At 37.6% G+C, this 13,244-nt stretch overlaps 1 long non-coding RNA gene across 3 annotated transcripts in view; it reads left to right on the top strand.

The window, feature by feature from the left end:
- The window catches only part of LOC123801167 (uncharacterized), a 202,654-nt gene extending 190,621 nt beyond the window's left edge, over positions 1–12,033 (top strand). For all 3 annotated transcript variants that reach the window (XR_015725911.1, XR_015725910.1, XR_006782130.2), the window contains exon 4: positions 8,701–12,033. This is a non-coding gene — a long non-coding RNA (uncharacterized LOC123801167). The remainder of the gene's footprint in view (positions 1–8,700) is intronic.
- Positions 12,034–13,244: the final 1,211 nt, after the last annotated feature.

The raw sequence follows: 13,244 nt of genomic DNA, 5'->3' as shown, positions 1-13,244 counted from the left end.
AAATTTGGATTTTGATATTAAATTTCTGGTTTCTTTTTATCACCAACATTGCCAAACAAAACCTCTCAACTCTGGCCCATATGCTGCGAATTGTAACCCGGTTTCTAGAAGAAAGAAAGAAAAGAAGCCAATTAGCTTGTCATTGGTACAGAACTAAGACCCAAGTCTCAGAAGCAGTCTTTGTTGATTACTTTAGCTCACCAGGAAAGTACCAAGGTGTTAGAATCCTAAATCCTGGTCCAGTCCCAGTCCTCTTCATAGCTTTCCTCTTGGGCTTGGACTGCTGAACTCCACCAGATATCAGTCATGCGTTTTTACTGAGAACCTGAAAGAGAAAGCACAAGCTGGTGCTCAGCATTTCCAAGTCTGTGAACCCCCTCTGCTCTCACATTTTCAGGGGAAAGACTTTAGATGAAAGAGACAAGCCAAATTCTTCAGCATGATATTCAAGGTCTTCTATAATGTAATTTTAACAAACCTTTCAAACCTATCTTCATTCAGTTCTTCTATACTCCGCTCAACTGGAATGCTTATTGTACTCAAATATATTACACATCCTAATTTCTATATCAGCCTCCCTTTACCTATCTGAGTCAAGTACTTTATGTCTTTTTTTGTGACCTCTTCAACCGTATTGTTTGTTTGTTGCCTCATATTTTGTATTTCTTGGTAATGTTGCTTTTAATTTTCCTCAAGTATATTTAATTTCATCATCAGTGTGTTAGGCTAGGTCCTCCAAGAATAAGATGTCAAGATGAGATTAAATGTGCAAAGATTTTTTACTGGGGGAAATACCTGTGAAAGAAAATAGGGAGCAAGCTGGAGAAGGCTGGGAGAAGCATCCAAATGCAAAGCAAGTCTGAAGGAGAATGGGAAGAAAGGTTGGGTGGGAACATCCCAGATTGTCTTGCTGTCAGAGACTGTCCTGTGATTCTCAGGGGCAGAATGGGCCATGGGAGTCCCATGTTTTCCAGGATTGGCCTACCTCAGTATCTCGGCCACACTCAGCCGTTGGTTGGGAACAGCCTCTAGGAAGCGTGGACTCAAGGCAAACGTGGCAGTGATGAACTTCAGAGCCCAGCAGCAGAGGTCCTTGAGCAATTATGCTCCCTGTATTTGGAAGACTGAGATGCATATTCTCATGGCTGCCATTAAAGGGTTAATACCCTCTTCAAAGGGAGAAAGTACTTTTAACATATTTATTTTTTTCTCCTACGGCAATTAACAAAGTGCCTTGTTCAATAAAAACATGCATCATACATTGCCATAAATTCATGCACACATACATACATAGATCACTAGATAATAGAATATATAAGCATGTAGGTTTAGGTTTAACTTAATTGTGTGCTCATTTCTTAATATGGAAGAATACTACCAGTATGGCTATCCTCCCTCTATGAATAAAGCTACTTAACTAATCTAATATTATTTCACTTTGTTTCTCTAAATTTCTCCATCTTTCTTTATTTGTCTTTAAGAAATCCATAAACAAAACAAGCAGCAACAAGCATTATATCTGTACTGGCCTAAAAGCTGTGGTGGCTTAAAAGAATTATTCCCTGTCTCTAACACCCAGCATACCATTATATACCCCTAAGAAGCAATGGAACCCAAAAAGAGACTAGACTTACTTGAAGAATTTCAGCAAAATGCACATACATTGTATTTTAAGTGCTCCTTCCTTTTAATTTTCTTGTGTTCCTTATTTTTTACTTAATCTGCATGTAGAAGTCATGACAATATCACTTAGATTCTTCCTGCATACTTCCCACACTTTCATTAAACTAATTATCTTGAAATATAATTAGCTAATTACTGAGAAAGGTAGATAATGATAGTGAATGGAATGTAAGATAAGCGTTAATGAACAACAACAGGATCCAAATATTCCAGTCAGGGAGAAGACATTCAGAGTTGGCAGAGAGACAAGGAATATTCAATAACCTTTTGATCAGTTGCACTTGAATCAGAACTAACAATGCTACACTGTGTTATTGCAACTGGGTAGGAATCCAAGTCCTCAATTTTTAAATCCTAACAAAGCTCCTTTACATTTCAGTGATACTGAATGATGTACTGAAGTACCCAAGTGCAGACCAATTGCAATTTGTCAACCGGACTTTTCAGTCTTTCTCTTTTTTGCCTTTTTAGAACGCATTATGTGGAGAAGATTTGTTTTCATTTGTAGCTATTGTCAAGCCGCAGAATTTATTACAATTAAGTTACAACATGTTTCAGAAGGGCTAGTATTCTAAACTTTAAAATATTCACAATAAAATAAGGGCATACTTGTTTGAAATAAAAAAATTTTAAAAAAACAGGTTGAAATAGATTTTTAATTAACTGGCTCTGGATCAGAGCACTTTTCAAATGAAAATACAATAAGGCATCTAATCAGATAAGTTATTTACCCAGAATAATTGGATCCATGCTATAGCAAAGTCCTTTAAAATGTGGCTTTGCTGCAGTGTTTTTCAGTTATTTCAGTGTGTTCAACTGGCTACAGCAGAGAACTAATGTAACATGTATCGTAATAGAACCCTGTATGAACCAACAGCCTCATATGAGAAAAACCATGCCAAGACCAAAACCGACCGAGACCTCATCTCCTCTAATCATTGGATTGGTGGTAGGAGTAGTATAACCCCAAACTTGCTGCACGATGTATTTATCATACTACTTCAGAGTAGTTTAGTTGCCCAAATTCCCCATTAGAATGTGAGCTCGTTTGAGGACAGTTAGCCTAACTCACCTTTCATCCCCTCATCTAATCTCTAATAAGCCCTCAATAAATGTTAGTTGATTTAAAATGCAAACAGTGCAGAAGACTAAGACTAATTTAATTCACTATATTATTTATTTATGCTGAACACAGAGCTGGCTACAAATGAAAGAGAAACCGTAAGTATCATCTGGGAATATATAATCTTCTTGGAAAGATAAGAAAGCCACCCATGAAACATCTACCACCAAATAATGTGCTTTGTAGGCTGTATGTATTAATGACTGATACGCGCAGAAGATGCTGACAGAGATCAGAGAAAGGAGGCATCTGTGTGAGGTAGAGTGACCAGCAAGCACAGACACCATAATTAGGAAAGGAAAGGGGAAAGAAAGGGAGAACATCCAGTAGGTAGAATAAGGTGAGTCATACATTCACAGGACAGTTGGGAAATGGGTCTGTCTGGAGTGGATGATTCATGATGGGGAGTACAGAGGGGAAGGGTAGAGAGGTAAGGTTGGAAATAAAAATGAAGCCCTGTAGCCATTCTGAGAAGTCTGAAATGGGTCATGGGAAAAGCACTAAAACGAAAATCAGGAGATCTTGTTCTAGGCCTTACTTTGCCACTTGTTTGCTCTGATGTTGAGTAAGTTAGTGTACCTCTCTGGCTTCAGTTTCCTCATGCATAAAGTGAGAGATGCCAAGAGACGACGACAGCTCCAAGGTCTTGGCAAGACAAGATCCTGTGGAGAGAAACTATGAGTGAGGGAGTGGCATGAAGGAAGAAAGGTTTGGGCAAGATGTGTCTGGAAGTAATGCATGGAAGCAGGCTTGGAGGTGTTTGCAATATCAACCAATTACTGGAGGATGTAGTGTTGGAATAAGGGACTACCAAAGGAAATGGGAAGGTAGGGGAAATTTAGAAGGCATTAGCAATCAGACTTGGTGACTTGTAGAAGTACTGACTCAAATGTAATGACATTATTTTGAACCTAGGTGATTGGATATTAGAGTCGAATTAGAATAAAACTATGTCGAAGGTAAAGCCTGTGTGAGACAAAATCAGAGTCTGTTTTTTGGGGCGCCTTGGTGACTGTCAGTTAAGCAGACGACTCTTGATTTCAGCTCAGGTCGTGATCTCAGGGTCATGAGATCAAGCCCTGTGTCAGGCTCCACACTGGGCTTGGAGTCTGCTTGAGATTCTCTCTCTCCGTCTCTCTCTACCACCCCTGCCCCAGCCCGGCATGCACACATGCTCTCACTGTCTCTCAAAAAAAAAAAAAAAAAAGGAAAAAAAAGTCTACTTTTGGCTCTGTCCACCCTAAATACCTTCCCTCCACTGCAAGAACTGCCTTTAGTTTCATTCTTAAGGTCTACATCAAGGACCCCTAGAGTCTGCACTTGCTCAGGACCCTTAATATTTACCCCCTATATAATCAGCTAGGCATACTGGATACTTGATCATCACAACAACTTTGGAGGTGTTCATTTTCTCTTGCTGTGTGACAAACTACCACAAACCCAAAAAATAATACCAAGGTATTCACTCACAATTCTATAGGTCAAAAGTTTGGCCAAGGCATAGCTAAGGTCTCTGCTCAGGGTCTCATAGGGCTCAAATCAAGAATTTGACCCTTTGAATTCTCATCTGGAAACTTTGAGGGGAATACCTACTTCCATGCTCATTCAGGATTCTTGGATAATTCAAGTCTTTGTGACTACAGGACTAAGGCCCACATTTCCATGCTGGCTGTCAGCCAAGGATTGCTCTCAGCTCCTGAAGGCCACCTAGGGCCCCTCTCTGCTCCCAGAGGCTACACACATTTCAAGCCATGTGGCTTCTTTCATCTTCAAAGCCAGGCATGGAGAATCTCCCTCATATCCAGTCTCTCTCCCACTTGGTCCTGACTTTGTCTCTGACCCCTAGACCCAGATTCAAATGGCTCATGTGATTAGCTTCTCAAATGAAATCAGAAGTCCTTGCTGGGTTTTACAAGGTCCTTTATTATCTGACACCAGGTTTCCTTTCCAGCCACGTTTCCAATCACATACTGCTTCTCTCATTCACTCGCTCCATTTATGTTCCTGGAACATGCCAAGCAAACTTCTGATTCATGCTCCTTGCATTAACTATCCTCTGAAGGAAATGTTCTGCCTCATAAAACACATACACACACACACACACACACAGAAACTTCTCCCACTTCACCTCAGTTGTATCTCCTCATAAAGGCCTTCCCAGAACATCTCGAATGCTTATTATCACTTTTGTCTGCTTCATTTTTATCAATTATATACTTATTTATTAATATCTTTGGCTGTTTTTTTACATATCTTTAATTTTGTATTCACTTGTTTACTTATGTATTTATTTGTTGACTTGCCTGTCTTCATCCCACTAAAATGGAAACTCCATGAAGGCAGGGGGATTTGTTTGTTATGTTCCCTCTCTTGTGTTTAGCATTGTTTTTTGATGCATAATAAGTATACCAACATATTTGCAAAGTAAATGATGTAAGTGTTTCCCTTTCATCCTTAAATCATTCATTCAGCTTATTTGCACAGTAAATACCGTGTGGTCATGATGCAACAGTCTCTGTGCCAGGTGCTGGGTATATAAGGGTATATACAATACACATGGTTCTTGCCCTTTTGAAATTTAAGGAACGGGGAGCCTGGGTGGCTCAGTCAGTTAAGCATCTGCCTTCAGCTCAGGTCGTGATCCTGGGGTCCTAGGATTGAGCCCCACATCAGGGTCCCTGCTCAGCGGGGAATCTGCTTCTCCCTCTGCCTCTGCCTCTGCCTCTTTCTCTATCTCTCATGAATGAATAAATAAAATCTTTTTAAAAATTTAAAGAATGATAAAAGACATAGACAAAAACAACAACAACAAAGATCCAACATGTGTGCCCTTCCAATAAGGGAAGGGCAGTGTGTTTTAGGAACACAAAAGGGCAAAATCTCTCTTAAGAGCAAAGAATTATACCTGTAAGAATTAGCAGGAAAATCGAGATCTAAGGAAAGAGTAAAAGGTAAGGCTTGGAATTAGGCTGGGGTAATGATAAAGATTGGTTTTCTATTTGTATGAAGAAAATGGAAAAGTTCAAACTGGTTTTTAGCATCCTCAGATTTTACTTAATAACTAATTTAATCCCCAAATTATTGCCCCAATCAAGAAAAGCATATGTTTTTATTTAGTAATCTCACTTGATACTTCAGATCAAAGACATTTGGATTTTTTTAAAGATAAAAGATCAAAAAAGAAACAACTCCCAAATGAGCTATTTTTTCCTTTGAATTATCACATCATGCACTACCAAATCCATTTAATGCAATAAATAGTTACCAAGGATATATCATTTGCATAAGGGTAAATAAGTCAGTATACCATTCCCCAAGGAATGTATAATTTTGTACAGAAGGTGGGTCTATATGCAAATAATTAAAATGCAAAACAAGCAATGATAAAAGTGTCTTAGGAGTGATTCAAGTGATTCAAAATGCTTTGAAAGTAGAGAAGACAAGGAATAACATTATTTGTTTGGCTAAATGAATTTTCCACATATGCAAATACAGAAAAATCTAATTCCTAAAGCTTTCAGAAATAAAGAATTTTTAAAATTCCTAGAAGTCACTAGAGACTCAAAGCAAAAAAAAAATGTATGTATATATATATATATATATATATATATATATATATATATATATACATATACATATACATATATACATATATATGTATATATATATAGCTTTGTCTCATCTCATCTGAGATTGAAGGTGAAATTTTGGTAATGAGGGTAAAAAAAAATATGTCATCTTGTTTATATTTTAAGCTAAAATGAAGAGTGAATTATTATTCTTCACCTATAACTATCAAAGGATTATCCCAGGTTTTGTGGACATTCTCATATGAGAAACCAGAGCTATATCATTTTGTTGTTTATATATTCCCCAATAAAATGTATGCAGAATAATCAAAAAACTTAAATGAAAATAAATTCTCCTGATATATTCCTTACTGTTGGCAAGCATGTTTTAGAACTCAATTCCTCTATTATCTTTCCTTATCACAGTAATATGAAAATTAGGAGCCTATCCATATTTAGTAAAATAGAACTTTCATAGTGCTGCATATAATTTCTTGGAAGATTTTAGCAGGAAAATATTCTTTATTTCCAGAAACAGTTATAAGAAAATTGTAGTAGCAGATCCTCAGTTGATTCCTTATAACATAGTGCCATCTAGAGATTAAAGCTGATGTTGCTACAAACTACATTACCTACAATTTATCTTCCAAATTATAGCATCACATTTTATTACTAATAAGTCCAGTAGGAGGAACTGTAGTAGGGTACATCTATATGAAGTACATTTGAAGTAAACTAATAAGCACAGACATGAGCAAATTCACATGTAATATATCAACATCTGATCATCGCATTGTGTGGCCTCTCCTTTGGGCAGTATTCTCTTCATTCCTGTGCTAATATGTCTAGTAGTTTAGTGACACATCATAGTATTGAGGGAAGTAATATGGAGGCATAAAAATGTGTGCATGATTAGATTTTGTAAGGAGGCTTAACTAAATTTCTATGAAGAAGCAAGACAGTTTTCGTCATAAATATGGAGTATGTATTAAGTGCCTACCATGGGTAAGACATTGTACTGAGCATATGTGTAAGTTTCCTGAGGCCTGCTATAATGAATCACCAATGGCTGAAGTTTGTTCTATCATAGTTCTAAAGGCTAGAAGTCTGAAATCTAGGCGTAGTCATGCTGCACTCCCTCTGCAGAATCTAGGGGAGAATCCTTCCTTGCCCCCAAGCTTCTGGTGGCTGTTGGCATTCCTCGAATTCCTTGGCTTGTGGCCACGTCACTCCAATTTCTACCTTCATCTTCCCATCCCCTCCTCTCTGTGTCTGGCTGTGACCTCATCACTTCATAATTGAGGAAAAGGCCCATATGCACAGATCAAAAATTATCCAGATCAGAGTTTCTCAACCTAGACAATATTGACATTTGGGCCAGATAATTCCTTGTTGTGAGAGCTGTCCAAAGCAATCTAGAATATCCCTGACCTCTGCCCATTAGACGTCAGTAACACCCACCTCTTAGTTGCGACTTAGAGCCTGCCAAGTCAGACTGCAGATTCTGAAAGGGCCCAGTCGCTAGTTCTAGCCCATCACAGCCAGAATCCATGTACAGTCCCGCTGGCCCAGGGATCATGCAGAAGACACTCCCATGTCCTTGATCCCAGCTACAGCCCTGGAAAGAGCTCTGTACCACGGAGGACTGCGTTATAGCCCCATTTGGCTTGATCCTATCACCAGCATCATACATCAAGGAACCTAGGAGCAGTCAGGCCCACCCCTGCATTGGATAATAGGAATTCAGAACTTGGTCCCTGCTGTGGACCCTGAAGTGGCCCATGAACTAGCCCCAGCCCTGTCACATGGTCTGAGAGCCCTTGGAGGTAAACCTGCCAAACTTAGAGAGACCATAGACTCTGAAAGGGCCTGTAACTGAGCTCTTATCCCAGCCAGAGTATGTGAATGCTCTTGCTGGCACAGAGACTGTGCAGGAGACATTCTTATCTCTGCTCCTGGAGAAGCTGAAAGGGCCCCATACATGGCTCAAGCCTCCATGGTCTGCCAGTAATCCTGAGCGTCCATGGTCCCAGTGGGAGACATTTCCATCTGCACCCCCAGAGATCCTGAAGGACCATCCAACCCCATCACAGTCACACAGTTTACTAGCAGACCTCCCAGCCCAGACACCCAATAGAAGACATTTTTGTCTGCATTCCCAGAAATCTTAAAAGGACCCTATACTCAGCTGTAGCCTCTCCAGCTGCAATCTAGTCCAATCCATCCGGGGACCTGGCAAAAGACTCCCATTCATGTCTCTAGAGCTAGATCTGCAGATGTCAGTTTTGTTCATTGTTTTGTTGTTGTTGTTAATTCTTTTCGCAGAATTAAACGATGTGTCACAATGTCACATTCTCTTTTTTGCATATGACACCAAAACCACAAGCAACAAGAGCAAAAATTTATAAAGTGAATCTACATCAAACTAAAACGCTTCTGTACAAGAAAAGAAAAAGTCAACGGAATGAAGCAACAACCTGCAGAATGGAGGACATACTTGCAAAGTATCTATCGGATAAGGGACAAATATCCAAAATATGTAAAGGAATTCTTACAACTATATAGCAAATCATCATCATCATCATCTGATTAAAAATGGGCAGAGGACATGAATAGGCATTATTTCCAGAGAAGATATACAGATGGGCAAGTCTGGGTATACACCCAAAGGCAATGAAATTACTATCTGAGAGAGATACCTTCATGCCCATGTTTTACAGCATTATTCACAGTAGCCAAGATAAAGAAAAAAATCTCAGTGTCCATCAATGGATGAATAAATAAAGAAAATGTGATATTATAGAGAGAGAATGGAATATTATTCAGCCATGAGAAAAATGAAATCCTGACATTTGCAAGAACATGGATGGACCCTGAAAGCATTATGCTGAGTGAATTAAGTCAGACAGAGAAAGATAAATCTGTGTAATCTCACTTGCATTTGAAATCTTAAAAAAAAAAAAAATCAGCCAAACTCGCAGAAACAGAGAGTAAAATGGCAGTTGCCAGGAGTAGGGGTGGGGAAAATGGAGAAATGTTGGTCAAAGAGTACAAAGGGTATCCCCATTCATTCATAAGATGAATAAGTTCTAGGGATCTAATTAATATTCAGCAAAGTGGCAATAGTTAACAATAATGTATTAATGTACTTAAAAGTTGCTAAGAGAGTAGATCTTAAATATTCTCCCCACACACATACACAAAATTGTAATTATATAAAGAGATGGCTGTCTTAATTGACTAGCCTTAGAGTTATCAACCTTATCGAATCATTTTGCAGTATATACATGTATCAAGTCATCATGTTGTATGCCTTAAACCTACATAATGGTATATGTCAATTAACTCTCATACAGCTAGAAGTTGGGAGGAACAGGTTGTCCAGATTATTATTACAAACACTATGAACTAGAAATTTAGAGGAGGAAGAAATCAAAATGGACTGGATTATTAAAGAAGGTTTCATGGAGGAAATGAGAAGCGAACTATTCATTGTATAAAAAATACCACTTGGAATTGTGAAAGAGATCTGAAAAACATTACTGGCTAAGGTCCTCTTACCGAGAAGCACTGTGAGCTTGTTAAGACTGAGGGCCTTACCACACTCATCTTCATGTGCAGTTCCCAGCACAGTCCCTGGCATAAAGCAACTCTCACAAATGTCTGTGAAGTCAATGAAGCCAATTAGGTTAAATTAATGGATCAGAATCAAAAGTGAAGAGTCCTCAATGATAGACTAGGGAATCTTACATTTATTTTGTTAGTTATGGGGAAAACTTGAAGGATTTCACGTAGGAAAGATAAACTGAGTAAAGAAAGCAGGGGTGTATAAAAAATATTGAAGAGGCCAGAAATAAGATCAAGCTAAGAAATTATTAAAATAGTCTTGCTATGAAGTAAATGAGTTTGGGGACCAAGATAATGACAGTGGGAATTAAATTGAGGTATCAATGATGGGAAAAAATAATTGTCATTTTTTTTTATTATTGGATTTGAAGAAGATGTAGAAAAAGGCATAAAGGGAAACTTTCAAGTCAGAGTGATCAAGAGAATAGGTTTTGTTCATTTGAGAAAAAGAGGGAAGTCTGGAGTGTGAGACAGATGAAGAACATGAGATGAGGACGCACATCCAAGAACAGCTGTTCACTGAGATGCAGGACAGGTTATTTTTACGCTCGGGGTGATCTTCAGCAAAGTAACTATAGTGGAGAATGGAACTAAATACATCTGAGGTAATTTGTGATCAATTTTAAAAATTACTTGCTAGATATTATTTCCTTAGAAATTCATTAGATCTTTTGGACCCCTAAAAAATTGTTTTTGCAAAGATTTCTAAAGCAATTAGTCTGAATTCAAAATCATGAGTTGTTTTTCCTCAGTGACTCTCACACTGAAAGGGTAGGCACTACCAGATTCCTGCATTATCCATATTCTAACATGCCAGCCACTCTTTCCTCTGGATATGTTGATGTTCAGGACACAGGAAAGTTCAAATCAACAGTTATTTTAACATGACAAACAAGCTTGAGGAAAAAGTTTATGTGAAAGAAAAAAATCTTAAATCCATTAAACAAGTGGATTTTTTTCATTGTTGCCAATAGTTTATGCGAACTTGTTATTGAGGACTTGTAAAAATAACTGTTTACTTTTTTTTCATTTTCTGTTTTGTAATTTTTAGATTGTCATCCTTTATAAGCATTTTAATGTTTCCAGTTACCATATATATTTTTTTGAGAGTGGAACATCATACTTAATTAAGAAAATAATTTCATTTTAAAAAATTATCACTAGGCTAGGAATTAGTAAATGGAGAACACAGGCAATTCAAACTCCAAATCTGTTGCTAAAAAAAATGGGGATTTTCTTCTACTGTATAGGTGATTACTTAATTATCTTATTTTACTTAATGATCTTGTCTTATTTTAAAATCTTAACTTGGTCTATCCATGTTGTTACAAATAGCAACATTTTGTTCTTTTTATGGCTGAGTAATATTCTATTGTATATTTTTACCACATCTTCTTTATGCATTCATCTATCCATAGATATTTAGGTTGATTCTGTATCTTGGCTATTTTAAATAAAGCTGCAGTGAACATAGGGATGCACATATCTCTTCACATTGGTGTTTTCATTTTCTTTGGATAAATATACAGAAGTGAAATTGCTGAATGGTATGGTAGTTTTATTTTTAATTTTTTTTTTATTTTTACTTTTTGGGGGTGGGGGAGAGGGGAAGAACGAGAATCCCAAGTAGGCACCATGCCCAGCACAGAGCCCGACAGGGAGCTTGATCTCACCACCCCGAGATTATGAGTTGAGCTGAAATCAAGAGTCAGGCACTTAACCAACTGAACCACCCAGGAGCCCCAACTATTTTTAATTTTTTAAGGTAAGTCCATATTTTCATTGTGGTTGAAACAATTTATATTTTAAAATTTTGTATGGTGACAGATGGTAACTAGACTTATCATGGGGACCACTTTGTAGTACATAAAAATATTGAATCACTATGATATATCCCTGAAACTATTAGGATACTATATGTTAATTATACTCCAGTTAAAAAAAATCATATCTTAGTATTCCTGTAGTCAATATGTGAGTACATACACACTGAATTCTGGTGTTCTGGTTTGGAGAATAATTTTTTAAAAAGAATCAACTATCAAAATCAGAACTAAAGCCATTAATTTTGTTGAAGTTTATAATTAAAATTCTTTTTATTTGTGAGAGAAAAAAGTATGTATTGTTAAAATTAGACCCAGATAGTAATATAAAATAAGATGAGAATTAAGGTGGAGTGAAAATAACTTTACATTTAGATCTCCCTCCCCCAAAAAACTGAATAAATAAAAAGCTTTTTAAAAAGAATGCAGTGTTTCTTATAAATGCTCTTTGGTTACATACTAAAGACAATTTCCCTCAAGAGCCATGCATTTGTCCAATAAATTTAATTAGTTAACAAAAAGTGTAATAAAAAATGTCATTAGTCTCACCACCCTTTTCAAGAATTTATCTGAATTTCAGTATCACAGATGGACCCCATTTCTAATTCCAGGCTTCACTGGGAGCCCAGATATGTATAAGCTGGAAAGACAGGTGACCCTTGAGGTCTTGCAGTGCTTTGGTTAATTATTACAGGAGGCTTGCATTTTGTCTGAAGCCCTCTGGATTTTATGCCTCAGAGCAGTACTCCACAGTTAGGTTGGGATGGGAGAAAGCAGCCCTTTCTTTTGTATGGTGGATGAAGGGGTTGCTGTGAACTCAGGCACGTTCTTGGGCAGACTAATTTCATGAACATGTACCCAAACTTAAAAATGTGGAAAGTGATTCTCTTAAAAGCACTCAGTGTGGGTACTCCCTTCATGCACCCCCAGGCTCAGAGAAACTGGAGTAAATGATAAATTGGGTGAATCGTAAGTGATGCTGTTAGCACTGCACAAGGATGGGGACTCAGCTAGAGCTAGACCCACCAAAGGCCAGATCTAAGGAACACTCAGACAACCATTGCCTTGGGGAGTGGAGGCGGTGTTGGCTTATCTTCAAATTTAAGAAAATCCAGCAATCCTAATGTCCAATAACCTGATTTTAAAATATTAACTCAAAAACCTTTAAAAAATATACTGTGCGTACCAAACAGATCAGTACTACTCCTCATTTGGCCCAATTTGTGCTTCCTGTTGTTGATTGTTTTATTGTTCTTGTTTTCTGCTTAAAACACATTCTTTTATTTCAAGGTATAAGACATAATGATTATAACTCCATAAAACAGAAGTGTATAGGGGCGCCTGCGTGACTCAGTTGAGTAAGTACTGGACTCTTGATTTCAGCTCAGGTCATGATCTCAGGGTTGTGGGAACGAGCCC

Source organism: Ursus americanus, chromosome 10 (assembly GCF_024610735.1).
Source record: "Ursus americanus isolate L20-20 chromosome 10, mUrsAme1.1.p, whole genome shotgun sequence".
NCBI lineage: Eukaryota > Metazoa > Chordata > Mammalia > Carnivora > Ursidae > Ursus > Ursus americanus.
Note: the sequence above shows the minus strand (reverse complement) of the source record. Positions and strands in the feature narration are given on the sequence as shown.